Consider the following 14,779-nt stretch of genomic DNA (forward strand, 5'->3'; position numbering starts at 1 on the left):
ATGCCATCTTAGTCTCCTATTACTACTTTAACCTCCTGGCTGCAAAATAATTTAATACTGTAGCACTTGAGCAGCCAGAAGTAGAATGCAGAGCACAGAATGTGAAAAAGGATGTTACAGCTGTCTTTCAAGAGATGATGATGGAGAGAAGGAGAAACCAGAGAGATTCAAGAGTTTCAATCAGAACAACTGAGATAGGAGAGGGATTACCAGTTACACTAATGTACAGGATGTAAGAGTATTTCACACTCACGTGGTAAAAGCAGGAAAGCTAAGACTGTAATGAAGTTTGGGCTTGTCTCCCCCAATTCACTGGGGAGAAATGCTGAAGCCACTCCATTCCATTCCCCTCCTCTTCCTTTGGCTTTTTTTAACGTATTTTGGTACAAAGGCATTGGTTTTCCACATTTAATTCCAGGCTTCTTAATTCTGAGTGAATTGGGAGGTAGAGGAAACAACTCTTCAGTAGTATAGAAAAATATTCTGTCTGTGCTCAGAGGTAAGCTATATCTGATTAAGAATCTCTGTGTTTAATTTACTGACTCATCTTCGTAATTGCTGGTTGCTGCACTTCTGTACTGTACTGGGTCAGTGTCCGCTAACTGGAAAAAACTGGCCAGTTGCTGTTCCAGTTAGAGTAGACCATTGACTCAATGTGATTTGCATAAGTGTTGACTTACCATTCAGCAATTGGTCTAACAGGTCTACTCTCAGTTGAAACCAGGAACAGAATACTAGTCATCATTGTTTATTAACTTTTTCCAAGGTTGATAGAGGTGATAGGTAGTTGATGGGTAGCTAAGAGAGAATAACAGAAATTTATTATGACCATGCATAATGTGTATATAAAATTAAATCAACACAGGAAAGACATTAGAGGTAATGTACAAAGCCTCCTTATACAGTACATAGGGTTCTTCTATGTGGAACAGTTGTTTTCCTTTAAATACTGGCTTCTTCACTGATGTTATCTGGATTTCCTCAACATCCACATGATGTTCCTCTATTTCACATTCTTCAGTGCTTTCCCCCATGACTTCCTGCTCTTTTCCATTCCTTCTAAAACAATTGTTCATTTTTTGTTCTGTTTTGTACTAGCTTGGGCAGAGGGATACAGTGGCCTCAGGATTTCTCACTAGTACAGTAGAGGAGACAAGCTCAAACTTCTCTACAATCTCAACTTTTCTGGTGTCTTGACTAATGAGTTTGGAGGGTGGCTGCCAAGTAGGGCTGGCTGGAAGTAGTAGCTGCTCCTGGAGAACCTTGACAACAACTGCATTCCATTACCATCTGCCTTGAGGGCTTTATCACTTATGGTTAATTCTAGTTTTAATTTTAACAACAGAAGAAAAGTGTCAGGTGTGTCAGGTTCCATATTGCTTAGCAACCTGCACACGGCCTGGCCTTCTCAGGAACATGTGTAGCAGGAGGACATCTTGGCTGTTGGAAATTGCCTTCCCCTCTACATTCATCTGCAACAGTTTGGTGGTATCACTGTCCTACAGTATGTCAGCAATATCTACATTTTTTTCCTGGAGGGCAGAAGCTGGGCAGCTGTGTGCAGCCTGCAGCTATTGTTGCTAAAAGGATGTGAGTCCTCACAACTCCTGTGATCTTTCAGTATCTCTTGAGAATAAGAAAAAGAAGGTGGCCTAAGACAGCACAATATGCTCTGTCTACACAGTGCCCCAGTCATATTTTTCGTCCATATACATCAGTACTACAGTATTTGCTCTGACTGTTAGAGGCTTTCTTGGGCCTCTGGTAGAGATCTTCCATGTGATTTGACCCTTTATCACAAGTAAAACTAGAGATTAAAGCTATGACGGTCTGCATGGAGACCATCTGCTATCCTACTGAGACATGGTATGTAGCTACTTTCCTGACATGTCTGGCCAACAGTTTATTGGACTACATTATCAGACTCCTGCCAATCTGGGAAATGTTTCAAAAAGAGGGAGGGAAGGAATTGGCAAGGACAGCGTAAAGAAGTGCAGCAATGTATATATGTAAGGTCAGTATCTACTGCTGGGTGTTTTGTAATATATCTGTGTTTCTGACTCCCAACAAGAGCAACAGTTAAAAGGCTCCCCTCCTGTAAATTGGACTGCTATAATAAAGAAATCTGGAATAAAGAAATCCATCAACCCTCAGTTGATGGAACCAAGGTGTTTTCTCCCCAGAGGGACTGTGAGGACAGCAACTGTTGATACTGTAAACTGCACTGTGATCTGACTGAACCATGAAGTTAGAAGCACCCTCTTCCTTGATTCTGTTTGAAGTGACTGGGAGCAATGTGGCCTACACTGGACAAGATGCACATCTTTGCACTGAGGAGCCTAGATGGGGGACCTCTTCAAGTTTCCAAAGTTGCCCTTACCTGTTCAGATCCATGCTGATCTTCCTTCATCTTAGGATGCAATCAGACAAGGATTGCAATCTACTTCACTGGGAGCAATCTCCCTTAAAAGTGAGCCTTCGGTCTGTGTGGGAATTGAGGCAGCCTGCTTCCCCCCCCCCAAAAAAAAAAGTAGTTTTGCTGCTGGACCAAAAGGCTCCAGTCTGGGCACGGACTGGGTCAGAATGGATCACTATTGCCCATATGTTGTGTGATTGCCAGGTAATAATAGCTCACATGAACTATGCCACAAGTGGTCCAAAAGGTGAACTTTCTCCCTATCTGACTGCAACCTACAAATAATGTTCTTAGGGTTGCTGGTGCCCCTGCCTTCCTTCTCACGTCCCCTTCTTGAGCCTCACTGGGAAACAGAGAAAGGCGTCATACATTTGTTCTCTAGGGAAGACGGGGCAGCTCTGGCTTCCTGCATCTCCAAGTTAGCTAGAATTAGATTTATTATATTTTCTATCACAATATATTTCTCCAATAAATATTAACTTTTTAAAAAGTGTTCGTGTGATTTCTTTCAAAAAGAGGAAGTGTATCCTGCTAACCATTGATATTTGAAAAGGTGAATCCACGAGTTAACCTAAGTTGCTACTTGAAGCTGCTTGTTCTGTTAATAATTTTGTTTCTATTTCCTCCACACAATCTGCCATCCGTGGTTTGAACTTGGCTCTAGTCATTATACCATAAGGAGACCCTGGAAATTGCTCACTTCCTGAATGGGACCTCCTGGCTTATAAAATTAAAGGTTGTACACAAAATCTTAATTCAATCAAAAACAAAAGAAAGCAGTGTTAGGAAAATGGATTAATATAAGCACTAGGATGAATAAATGTCAGAACAAAAAGTATGAATTGATGCTCCAAACTTTTTTTAAGAGTATGCATTAAAGAAAAGAAAAGAATTCTACTCTTCCTGTTTACTATTGTTATAATCACAGGCTCTAGGAAGCTCAGTTGTTAGTGGGAATATGAAGGTGGGCTGCTTCTATAGCAGTTATATTCTAGGAATAATTACAGACCAAGTCAACATCATGTACCATGAATTCTTTGTAAGCGTGTGCTTCTCACCACAGACCTTGGCCAAAGTGTTGTTAAATCTCACATCCTGCAGTGACTGCATTTGGGATGGCCAGTCTTTGTCATACAACCCACACACAGCAAACATCCTGGTTCAGCTTACCTACGTACTGCAAGCTGAGATAACAGCTTTGGCTGGCTTCACTGCCAGTCAAAAAGAAAGAAAGCCTGTGTAGGAGCTATTCTTTGCAACAAAGTCTGGTGTTGAACAGTGTGTTCGTTGGATCACTCAAAGTTACAAATAAAAGAAGCTCCTGAGTTCTTCAGAACTTTTAATCTGGCAAAGATGGTATAAAATATGGGGCTAATGCAAACAATTCATGAATGGGGCCACCACAGTAATTTAGAGCATGGTTACTTTTTATTTGCAGCCTTTATTACATCTGAAATTGTAATCCGTGCTCACACAGAGTTTGCAGATTAAATTGGGAGCTCATCTTCCACACCAACTGTGAAACAAATCACAAACTCAAAGCATTTTTCGACCCAAACTGCCCCCTGCTGCTCTCTTTCTGCACCTCCCCCCTCCAACCTCAGTTGGCCTCCATACTGGCACCCCTCCCCTTTATACCAGTGTTTCCCCCCCCCCACTCTCTTCCTCCTCCTCCTCCTCCTGCAAATCCATTCCTGTACTTAATGAACCCTGCCCTACGCCCTTTCACATACACTCTCTCAGACAGAAAAAACACATGTGTATGCTACCCACATCCACACATAGAAGGGGGATGTCAAGCGAGAGGTTGGCTAGGTCCCTCCCCTCACCTTAAAGATGGCAAAAGCAGCAAGTGCTGGCTTCTTTTCACTCCCCCCTTTTCACCCCCTTTCTTCCCTTATGCATATATCCACACAGAAAAAAATCCCTTTTGAATCCTTCCAGCAAGAAAAATAGTAGAACCCCACCACCGCCACCGCCAGGAGAGAAAAAAGCCACTTTGTGAAGAAAAAAATGTTGAGTGGATCTGAATCAGCATTTGTGTCATGTGAGCAGCAAAAATATACTTCAAATTCACCAATATAAAAGTGGAGAAAATCCTAAAGTATGATGACTCAATTAGCTGATGACTCAATTAGGCAGACATAAATCCTGATGAGGATTCTGGTCAGCATCTGTATCCCTAGCTTTCTTGCATTCTACTCTACCTCTATAGGAATATCATTTTAGTAAAAATCCTAGAAGGCTTTGTTGTACCTTTTAAGATGGGGGATGGGCAACCACAGCAGATAGATAGTAAGGGGGTCCAAGCAGAGATTGGGAAAGAGCAAACATTTTAAACTTGCATAAGGCAAGTTTCCTTATTATTATCAAACTTTTCTTTGAATGTCACAAATGGTTAACCAGCAGGTGCAAAGGAAAAAAGATCTTGTTTAATTTATGGATCCTGAAAAGTTTAAGAACAAGTCAGGAACTTGTTGCTTACTATGTGTTTGACAAAGGGACTGGCTTAATTCTCGGTTCCTACCAGTAAGTGCTATGGGACAAAATGAATAGGCTGCAGTTTGGCTTAGGTCATGAGCACACCTGGCAAAAGAACCACAGTTATACTGATATGGCCACTTTTTTAGCTGCTGCTGCTATCAAAAACAACATGAATACATTGCTCAGGAAGAGAGAGCTCAAAGGATACAGCCTTGCCACCATTTATTGTGGGTGAAAGAGGGCTTGAGCAGAAAGGAGTGTTTCCTGCTTTGAATTGTAAAGACTGCAGTGTTGCGTCTCCTCTCTTTCCTTTTTTTAACCCTGCTCTTCACGACACTTTGCAAGTCTTTCAAAACCCACTTCCTCCTCCTGATGCTGTGCAAAATTCTTGTGCTGTTGATTTATTTCCTTTGCAAAGGGGTTGGGTACAAGAGGAAGAAAAAAGGGGAGGAGGAGAGAGAGCTCGGACCTCTCTATTGCACTGACGATGCATCACTTTTGTTGTTTTAAAAAGAGGACGGGGTGGCTGATTACCCCAAGACACAGTAAAGAAAATGAATCATTACAAAATTAAGAGCAATGTAGCCTGGTATAACAGTTCAAATAGAAAGAAATGAATTGATACAGTTCAAAACAATGTGAACACTCTTGCCAGTGTATATACCGCAGGATACATAATAAATGTATCCGTACAAAAGAGATATGGAAAGAATTGGTATAGCTGGGTTTCTTTTGGCAGGTGTGATTATACCCTTACTACAAACTAAGTAAACCAATGATGGCAGGCAAAAAAAAGCCCCTTAGAACACCAGTGGATTCCCCTAGAAGTGATACTGTATATACTATTACCATCTGTTTTGCAAGGGGAAATGTAGGAGAAAGTAAAAGCAAAGTGTGCTGCTTATATACCACCCCATAGTGCTTCAAGCACTCTCTGGGCGATTTACAAATTAGTTATGAGGGCTACACATTGCCCCCCCCCCCAGCAAGCTGGGTACTCATTTTACCGACCTCAGAAGGATAGAAGGCTGAATCAGCCTTGAGCCGGCTACCTGGGATTGAACCCCAGGTTGTGAACACAGTTTTGGCTGCAGTACAGCAGTTTAACCACTGCGCCACGAGGCAAATTGTTAATCATAAAGGAAAATAGACTGGCAAAATGAAAGGGGGAAAAAGAGAGAGCAAAAAGGGTCTTCAGAAGTGAATTTTGATCCATGAAAGCTCACACTGAAATACATCAGTTAGTCTTTAAAGTGTTGCAATATTTTGTTTTCTCTCTCCCTCCATTTTAATTCTGAGATAAACATGGTTTCTTCTAAATAAAAATACCAGTTTTCATTCTGCTTTGTTTTTGTTTTGTTGCACATCTGCCCCCCCCTCCCATTTTTCCTTAGGACTTCAGTGCTTCCTCTCTTTGTTAACAGCCTGCAAACAAGCTAGAATCAGGCTTTATGAAAATTGCAGTACTTATCCACAACAAGGAGAGAAATGCTCCTCATCAATTAGCTGCAAATACATGAGTATCAATATTATTCCAGCCACTAGGTACCAATATGAAGCCTTTTATCCTAGTTTTTAGCTAGACGTACTGGTTTTGTATATGATGGTTACCTTTCCTTTATGAAGAAATACTAAACAGCACCTGTGTAAATTGGATGAATTAAGTAGTGAAAGATACTATTTTTTTTATGAGTGCAGAGAAGAACAGGTAATGGTAGTGTAGTCTGTGCCCCTCAACATGTACAATGGAGGACTTGATGTGAATGCCTCAAATGCTCTTGATGTTCCCTTTCCTGTGCAAAAAGTATCTGATCTGTTTATTAATTGTACTGCAGTACTTCTGAAATGAACCAAGAAAGGAGATAATTGTGTTATGTTGGAACCTTTACTCCTAAATCACAGATTATACAAACATAAGGAATTGTTATTGCATGATAGCAGATTGTGTAAATCATTTCCCTGTTGGGTTCTGACTCTGTATTTTATTGCTGTGCATGTGTTCAAGAAAGAATATATTTCCATGTGCTTTCCATAATGTTTGGCTGTCTGAATATGGTAATGCGTTTTGCCAAACAAAAAAGTATGGTTGCTGTAAGCGATAATAAAAACCATGGAGAGGCATGTTTCGCAGAACACAGATATTCTGTAGTATGTATGAAATGAACTTTAACAGGCAACTGGATTTAGTCTGCTGCAAGAAACATATAAAAATTTATTTCAAGAACATTATTGTGCACAGCACATACATATGAAAAGTAAAAGCACTTACACTTTACAGTCACATGATTAAACACATACATCTATTTTCTACAAATATACACTTTCCATAATTAAGTTCTTATTGAATCAGAATACGAGGTATATTTTAGTAGTAGAAAGTGTTGATAAAAAGAAAGCACCATGTCAATATCCAAGAAAAAGCACTGGAACTGATTTAACAATGAGGTATACAAAACAGTACACTCTGGTTTTCTTAACAGTGAGGGACAGACATGGGTCCACAGCCCATCAAGACAGAATAATCTTTAGCAAGGTAATGGTCAGCTCTGGAATTGTTAGAGAAAGCTTGCACAGCATGTTACCTGCTGTGTACCGCTAAGCTGAACACATCTCCCCATCTATGTATTGTAGGCCAAAGAAGCCCATGACAGCTCTCATATACCTGCAATCCCAAAGGCAGGCAGGCAAGAAAGGCAGTAGATTTGCTGCCCCCTCTTCAGCCACCATACCCGTAAGCTTGAGGAGTACAAATTAGATCATGATTTGCAGGCTCACACCTCTGATCGACAGCAGACATGTGTCTATGTGCATCTCTGGCTAAGACCTACTTTGGATAACTTCAAATTGTGGAATGGAAGCCTGAGAGTCAAACACATTGGTTGAAATCCAGTTGCATAAAGTTACAATGTACAAGGCTGATGATGTCATCAGCTGCTGTGTTTTTGAGAGAAATATAAACTTTCTAGTTCTCCTCCTACCTCCAGGTTCCCTTAGGATAGGTTTTACCCTGGAGAAGCCTTTGAGGGTTGCAGGATGTTGGGGGGGGGGAGTCTTTAATTCCCCCAAATTGCTCTTGTCAGCTCTGAGACTTCCCATGCAACCCTGTGGGCCTCAAAGGCTTCCCCGGGATGAAGGATATGCTAAGGGAGCCTCAGATACTGGGGGTGGGGTGGGAATCAGAAACCTTTAATTTTCCAAAAACAGCCATGGCTGAAATCTAGTTGGCTTACTCAGCCAACTAGGTTTCAGCAACTGTCATAAAGTTTAAACACAGGGCCACAGCTCACATCACTCCTATATTTCCCCACTAACGTGAAGACAAAATGGCATCGTTTCATTGAATTCAATGTTTCACTGCCCTCTCACTAAAGAGAGTAAATCCTAAGCATGATACTGTATCATATACTTTCTTTAACCACTTATTACCAAGATGATGTAGAGGAAGACATGGGTTAAAGCAGGCACATAGGTAAGACATTAAACAGTTTATTTCTAAGGCTTTTTGCAACACAAGTACAGGATTTTAGAGTTGTGGCAGAATATTACAGCCAATCCCAAAGAAGGGCAGTGCCAAAGAATGCTCCAACTACCATACAATTGCACTCATTTCACACACTAGCAAGGTTATGCTCAAAATCCTCCAAGGTAGGCTTCAGCAGTATGTGGACCAAGAACTCCCAGAAGTATAAGCTGGATTTTGAAGGGGCAGAGGAACTAGAGACCAAATTCCTAACATGTACTGGATTATGGAGAAAGCCAGAGGATTCCAGAAAAACATCTACTTCTGCTTCATTGACTGTGCAAAAGCCTTTGACTGTGTGGACCACAGCAAACTATCGCAAGTTCTTAAAGAAATGGGCGTGCCTGACCACCTTATCTGTCTCCTGAGAAACCTATATGTGGGACAGGATGCAACAGTGAGAACTGGATATGGAGCAGCTGATTGGTTCAAAAGTGGGAAAGGAGTACGACAAGGCTGTATATTGTCTCCCTGCTTATTTAATTTTTATGCAGAATACATCATGCAAAAGGCTGGAGTGGATGAATCCCAAACCGGAATTGAGATTGCCGGATGAAATATCAACAACTTCAGATACGCAGATGATACCACACTGATGGCAGAAAGTGAGGAGGAATTAAAGAACCTCTTAATGAGGGTGAAAGAGGAGAGCACAAAAATGGTCTGAAGCTCAGCATAAAAAAAAACTAAGATCATGGCCACTGGCCCCATCACCTTCTGGCAAATAGAAGGGGAAGATATGGAGGCAGTGACAGATTTTACTTTCTTGGGCTCCATGATCACTGCAGATGGTGACAGCAGCCAAGAAATTCAAAGACGCCTGCTTCTTGGGAGGAAAGCAACGACAAGCCTAGACAGCATTTTCAAAAGCAGAGACATGACCTTGCCAACAAAGGTGCACATAGTCAAAGCAATGGTTTTTCCAGTAGCGATGTATGGAAGTGAGAGGTGGACCATAAAGAAGGCTGACCACTGAAGAATTGATGCTTTTGAATTGTGGTGCTGGAGGAGACTCTTGAGAGTCCCCTGGACTGCAAGGAGAACAAACCTATCAGTCCTGAAGGAAATTACCCCTGAGTGCTCACTGGAAGGATAGATCCTGAAGCTGACACTCCAATACTTTGGCCATCTCATGAGAAGAGGAGACTCCCTGGAAAAGACCCTGCTATTGGAAAAGTGTGAAGGCAAGAGGAGAAGGTGACGACAGAGGACAAGATGGTTGGACAGTGTCATTGAAGCTCCCAATATGAATTTGAGCAAACTCTGGGAGGCAGTGGAAGACAGGAGGGCCTGGTGTGCTCTGGTCCATGGGGTTGCGAAGATTCGGATGTGACTTAATGACTAAACAGCAACAAATTACTGCCACCACTAAGGTGCTTGATCACCCAGATCCTTGGAGGATCAATTATCTGCTACTGAATGCTATCATGATAGTGAAGACAATCCTATGACTAGTCATAAGACATGGGGGGCCATTTAGAATAATGGTCCATCTTCTAACTCACAATTTTCTTTGCATCTGACAATAACAGTGAAAGGGTACACAGGGAAATGGAATAAATAGGAAACAGAAAAATGATGCATAAATCCATCAATCTCAGGAAAAAAACAGAGAAACTGCAAGATTAATAACAGCATTAAGTAGAGCTTTAGAGAATGGAGATTGTAAGTAGAGGCCAAGGGAGGGGAAATGACCATTACAGTACATGGATTATAGTGGATATACATGTTTATTCAGAAGTAAGTCCCACTGAGTTTAATTGGGTTTCTCCCAGGCTTTAGGGTTATTGTTTTAAAATCCTTGATGTAAACAGATCTACATAGCACCAGGATATGGGGCCCTTGACAAAGCACTCTTACTAGGGTGCCTCAATTTGGGAACAGTGCATGTGATCAAAAACTGTCCAATGGTATTTAACTTTCCTGCATACTCCATGCAAAATTGAATGTGTCACAGTTTGGATACATAGACTGTTGGTGGTCTTAAGGTCCTAGCTTTGAAACCTTCTGATTCTTGTACTGGATATAGAAATGTCCTGAGTTAGAAAAATATGGATATAAACATAGTAAAAATTTGGGGAATAAGGAACATGACTTATATATTTGGAGTCACGTGCTGCTGATAGGTGACCTCGTACTAAGCTGCTTCTCCACTCTGGTACCCTTAGAGTGGCGGGGGGGGGGTTTCCCCTGAAGATATCTACAGTACCAGCCTTTCTCTCACCTTCTATTTCCTTCCACCTGGTGCTTCTTGGCACAACTCTAAAAAAGAGAAAAAGATTCTAAAAATTGTCCTGCCATCAGTTCTTCAACACTGCTATTGCTACTGCTGCCACACTGCCACCTTCTCTAACTTCCTTACCCATCCGTTTATCATTTCCTATTCTTTAAAAAATTATATTTTAATTTAGGAAGCCCCATAGCACAGAACCACCATCACTTTTGGATGTGGACATTAGAATTGCTTCTCAGCCTTTTAGCTAAGACTGAATGTAGTGCAGGCATTCACATCATTTTTAAAAGACATAGTGGGAGGGGGACAGGCTTTGGAGTGAAACAGGAAGTACAACAAAACAACACAAAACAAGCCCAACGTTGGAGGGACATAAAGGTGAGGGAACTCATAAACAAAACTCTCTTTGTGCCTGTATGCACCAGGATGAGGAGAATAGCATCTGGATGGTAGGAAAAAGCTCTGTGAGATCTGGGAACAAGAAGAGATACAAATGCCCCTCTGGAAGCACCCTATAATTCTACATGATACCAACTTTCCCCTTCTAAACTACTCTTCCTTCCTCCTCCAAACATGTAGCAGTATGAAACTCCCAAAGGAGCAGAATTAACATGATCATGTTAACATTCTGATGAAAAATGTTATTTTTATATTAAAAAGTTTTGCATGTGAAAAGCTCCATACAAATCTGAATCTGAAATGACAAGCTGGAAGTGGAAATTTTTCCTCTTCATGTAAGAGGCTTGGCTCCCGACACACATGGGCTGAAGTGGAATAGCCCTACCCTACTATCATTGGAGTTTCCCACAATTTTCTTCCAATGTATGGTTTTTATGTCAGTTATTCCCAAGGCATCAGGATTTTAATAGTTTAACTGCTGTCATCAAGAAATTACTCCAGATAATGCTGATCCAATCTCACTGATATAAAAAAATGATATTAAAATTAGCAGTGATTACCTGCCATTATTTTAAGGGCTTTGACTTGTCATCAAAGCCTAACCTGGCCCTTCATCAGATTCAGCCAGGTGCTACACCAGGATGTGATCAGGATTCCTTTCCCTCCCCATTCTGTGTTCCATTATGTTATCAGTGCTTTTTAATTTGTTTCAAAAAAAATACTCTTACATTAAATAATCCTATAAATGTATGGAAAATTGCTTCCACTGAGTTCCTAATATGACAATCTCATTCAGGAAGCATGATCTATGAGGTGCCAGGACTGCAAGTGAAAATGGACAAGTGACTGCTTATGATGCAGCAGAAATAAAGTCTGTTGCAATTTTAGAATGCATTAATAGAGTCCGAGGGCACTTGTAAGTTGCACTTTTATTGTGGCCTGGGGATGCCCTATTTTGCAGGAGATTTAAGCACAGTAAACTTCAGTTTGCAGCCCACCCATATTCTCCCTTGGTTTCTTTTCTCATTTTCACCATCCCAGAGAATTTGTTAAGAAAAAAAGGTCAGTTTAGCTGCACAATCCTTATTGATTATGGGCAGGAGGAGCCCTCAGTCTAAAAACAGTTGTTGTTTCCAAGTTGTGAAAGGGCTCCCATTTGTTCCTTCAGCAGCTCTTTTTCTCCTGTCTCTCCTGGCTTTTTGGCGAAGTTGTGCAAGGCACACACACGTTTCCATGCTAGGAGAATGAGTGCTGGTGGTAATTTGGAATGGATACAGAGAGCTGCCCAAGTTTTAAAGCCAGCCCATGGGAGCCCTTTCTTCTCCCCCAGTGTCTCTCACCCCGAGAGTCCTTTCCCTGCCTGCATACCCAGGCAATTCCTTAAGACCGACTAACCCTAAAGCTAAAATAAATACATTTCTGAATTCCATGCAGGGAGATATAGGAATGAAATAAATATATCTTCTAAAATATCAGTGTATTCCTGAAAAATCTGCAGTTGCTGCATGGGTTCATTTAATACTGGTAGTATTTCTGTAAGATATACCTCTCTCTCTTGAACATATGGCTCAGCTGTAAGACGGCCCTAAAAATTCCCATGTTCTGACATCAGACTAAATGATGTTTCAAATTTAGGAGAGCCCCTGTCCATTCAGGCATCTCAAAGCTTCTGATCACAGACATTTATAGTGCCTATTGACTAAGGGCCTCTTAAAATAAGCTTTAAAGGCAGGGAATGTGGCATGCCTGGTATTCTGGGGAAAGGTTATATAAACAAATGAACAAAGTTGAGTGTCTTCCACATGTATTCTTGGAGAGAATTTTCTGAGGTGGGAGGCTGAGGCATAGGGTGGACAGACAGAGAACCTGCAAGATTTTCAAAGAAGCACTTACTTAGAAATAAAAGCTTACATCCAGTTGCTCCTCCCACTAAAATTGAGACTTTGGTAATCCAACACTAAATGGCCCACTCTAGTTGGGAATAACATCTAAGACAGTATTTTACCCAATTATTTCAAAAATATAATTGCTTCTGGAATTCATCAGTCTTACTGTGTGCATTAAATCATTGGACCACAAAACTGAAATGTTGTCAGACGTCTATCCTGGTTTGGATCCTTACTGGTGGTTTTCACACTGTGTTATGGGGAGCCATGAGGCTTGACATTAAGAAAATATGGGGCACAATTCCCTTTTAAAAGGCTTACTTAACTCTACACGTTTTCCACACAATATGCTGCTTCACGTGAGTTTGGAGTAACTCTTAACATATCCACAGGGATGGATTTTAGAGAGGAGGTTTCATATGGGGCCATACCAGCGCCCAGGAGGCCTGAGCAGTGTTTAATGCATAATATAAAATACATCCCATCGTTCTTTCAATCAGCAACAGTTCCTCTGAGATAAGTTTTATTTCTCTAGGTAGAAAATCTAAAACCATTCATCTTCATCAATTATTTCCATATTAGGTAACAATGGGAACTAATTTTCTGACAGTTAACTACATTGGCCCATCTCCTATTAAATTATACAAGCCTCATAGCAAAATAGTTAAACTGGCTTCATTCCAGCCAGATCATGTTTGACTCAGCCTTCCATCCTTCCTAGGTTGGTAAAATGAATATCTACCTTGCACGTGCGCGGGGGGGGGGGGGGGAGATTGTTGTTCACATAATTCTGTTGTAAACCATCCAAAATGCTTTAGCACTATGGGGAAGCAAATAAGTCAAAACAACAATGTAGATTAGTGTTGTATATTTGGTGTTATGACTATAGTTTTATATGTATGGTTCTGTTTGCCTATGTTTATGCTGAACGTAGGATTCTGAATTCTCCATATTTTAAGAATATCTTTTGAATGTAAGAGTACCTTAGAATTTATCAGATGCTGCTTGTATTGAGCACCATAGCTGATAGTAGACCGTCAGAGATAATACATTTAACATGCTCAGAGGCTAACATAATGTCTTTCATTGTATACCCGTACCTTGTAGATTCATTGTATGTTTATACCTTGAAGATTGATCTCTGTAACAAATTGAACCAATATGCTTTATATTTAGCAACTAAGACAGTGCTTAACAGAAAGTAGTATTCTGATTGTTGAAATGTTTCAAAATGTATCCCGTCGGCAATGCATCACAGATTGCTGAAACTCATTATTGATAAGAGGTATCTTTGAACAAGACTGTCAAATGCATATCCTGAAGGTTGGCCAGAGAAGGGAACAGGACAGGACAAACCTAACACCCTCGGACAATAGGAGGGGGGGAACCATGAGTTTACACTTCAAAGGGCAATAGCAGAAGGGAACCATGAGTTTACACTTCAAAGGGCAATAGCAGAGAGGAGCCATGAGTTTACATTTCAAAGGGTACACGATGCTAGTTTCCATCTCTGAATGTGAGATAGGACAGACCACAGGAAACATTACAGGGTAATATAGAACAACATCCCTGCATAGCTATAGATATTTGGCTCCCTTCTTCTCTAAACAGAATAACAACTGGGTCATTCAATCCTAAGCAGACGGAGCCCTCAAGGACATTTATGGAGACAAATGCCCCAGATGGGTGACCCTAATATGCATGGGGAGGAAACGAAAACACCTCCAATCTAACAACTTTGAACCTTTTACATATACATAGAAATGTAACATAAACATGAGAAGGGAGATAAAAATGACATGAGGGCACAATATGGGCATCGTATTCCGGCCAATTAGGAA

General features: G+C 40.9%; 1 long non-coding RNA gene across 1 annotated transcript in view; it reads left to right on the plus strand.

The window, feature by feature from the left end:
• LOC144589467 (uncharacterized) overlaps positions 1-14,779 on the plus strand; it is a 212,239-nt gene that overhangs the window by 163,950 nt on the left and 33,510 nt on the right. The gene's annotated exons all lie outside the window — the stretch shown is intronic.

Source organism: Pogona vitticeps, chromosome 5 (genome assembly GCF_051106095.1).
Source record: "Pogona vitticeps strain Pit_001003342236 chromosome 5, PviZW2.1, whole genome shotgun sequence".
NCBI lineage: Eukaryota > Metazoa > Chordata > Lepidosauria > Squamata > Agamidae > Pogona > Pogona vitticeps.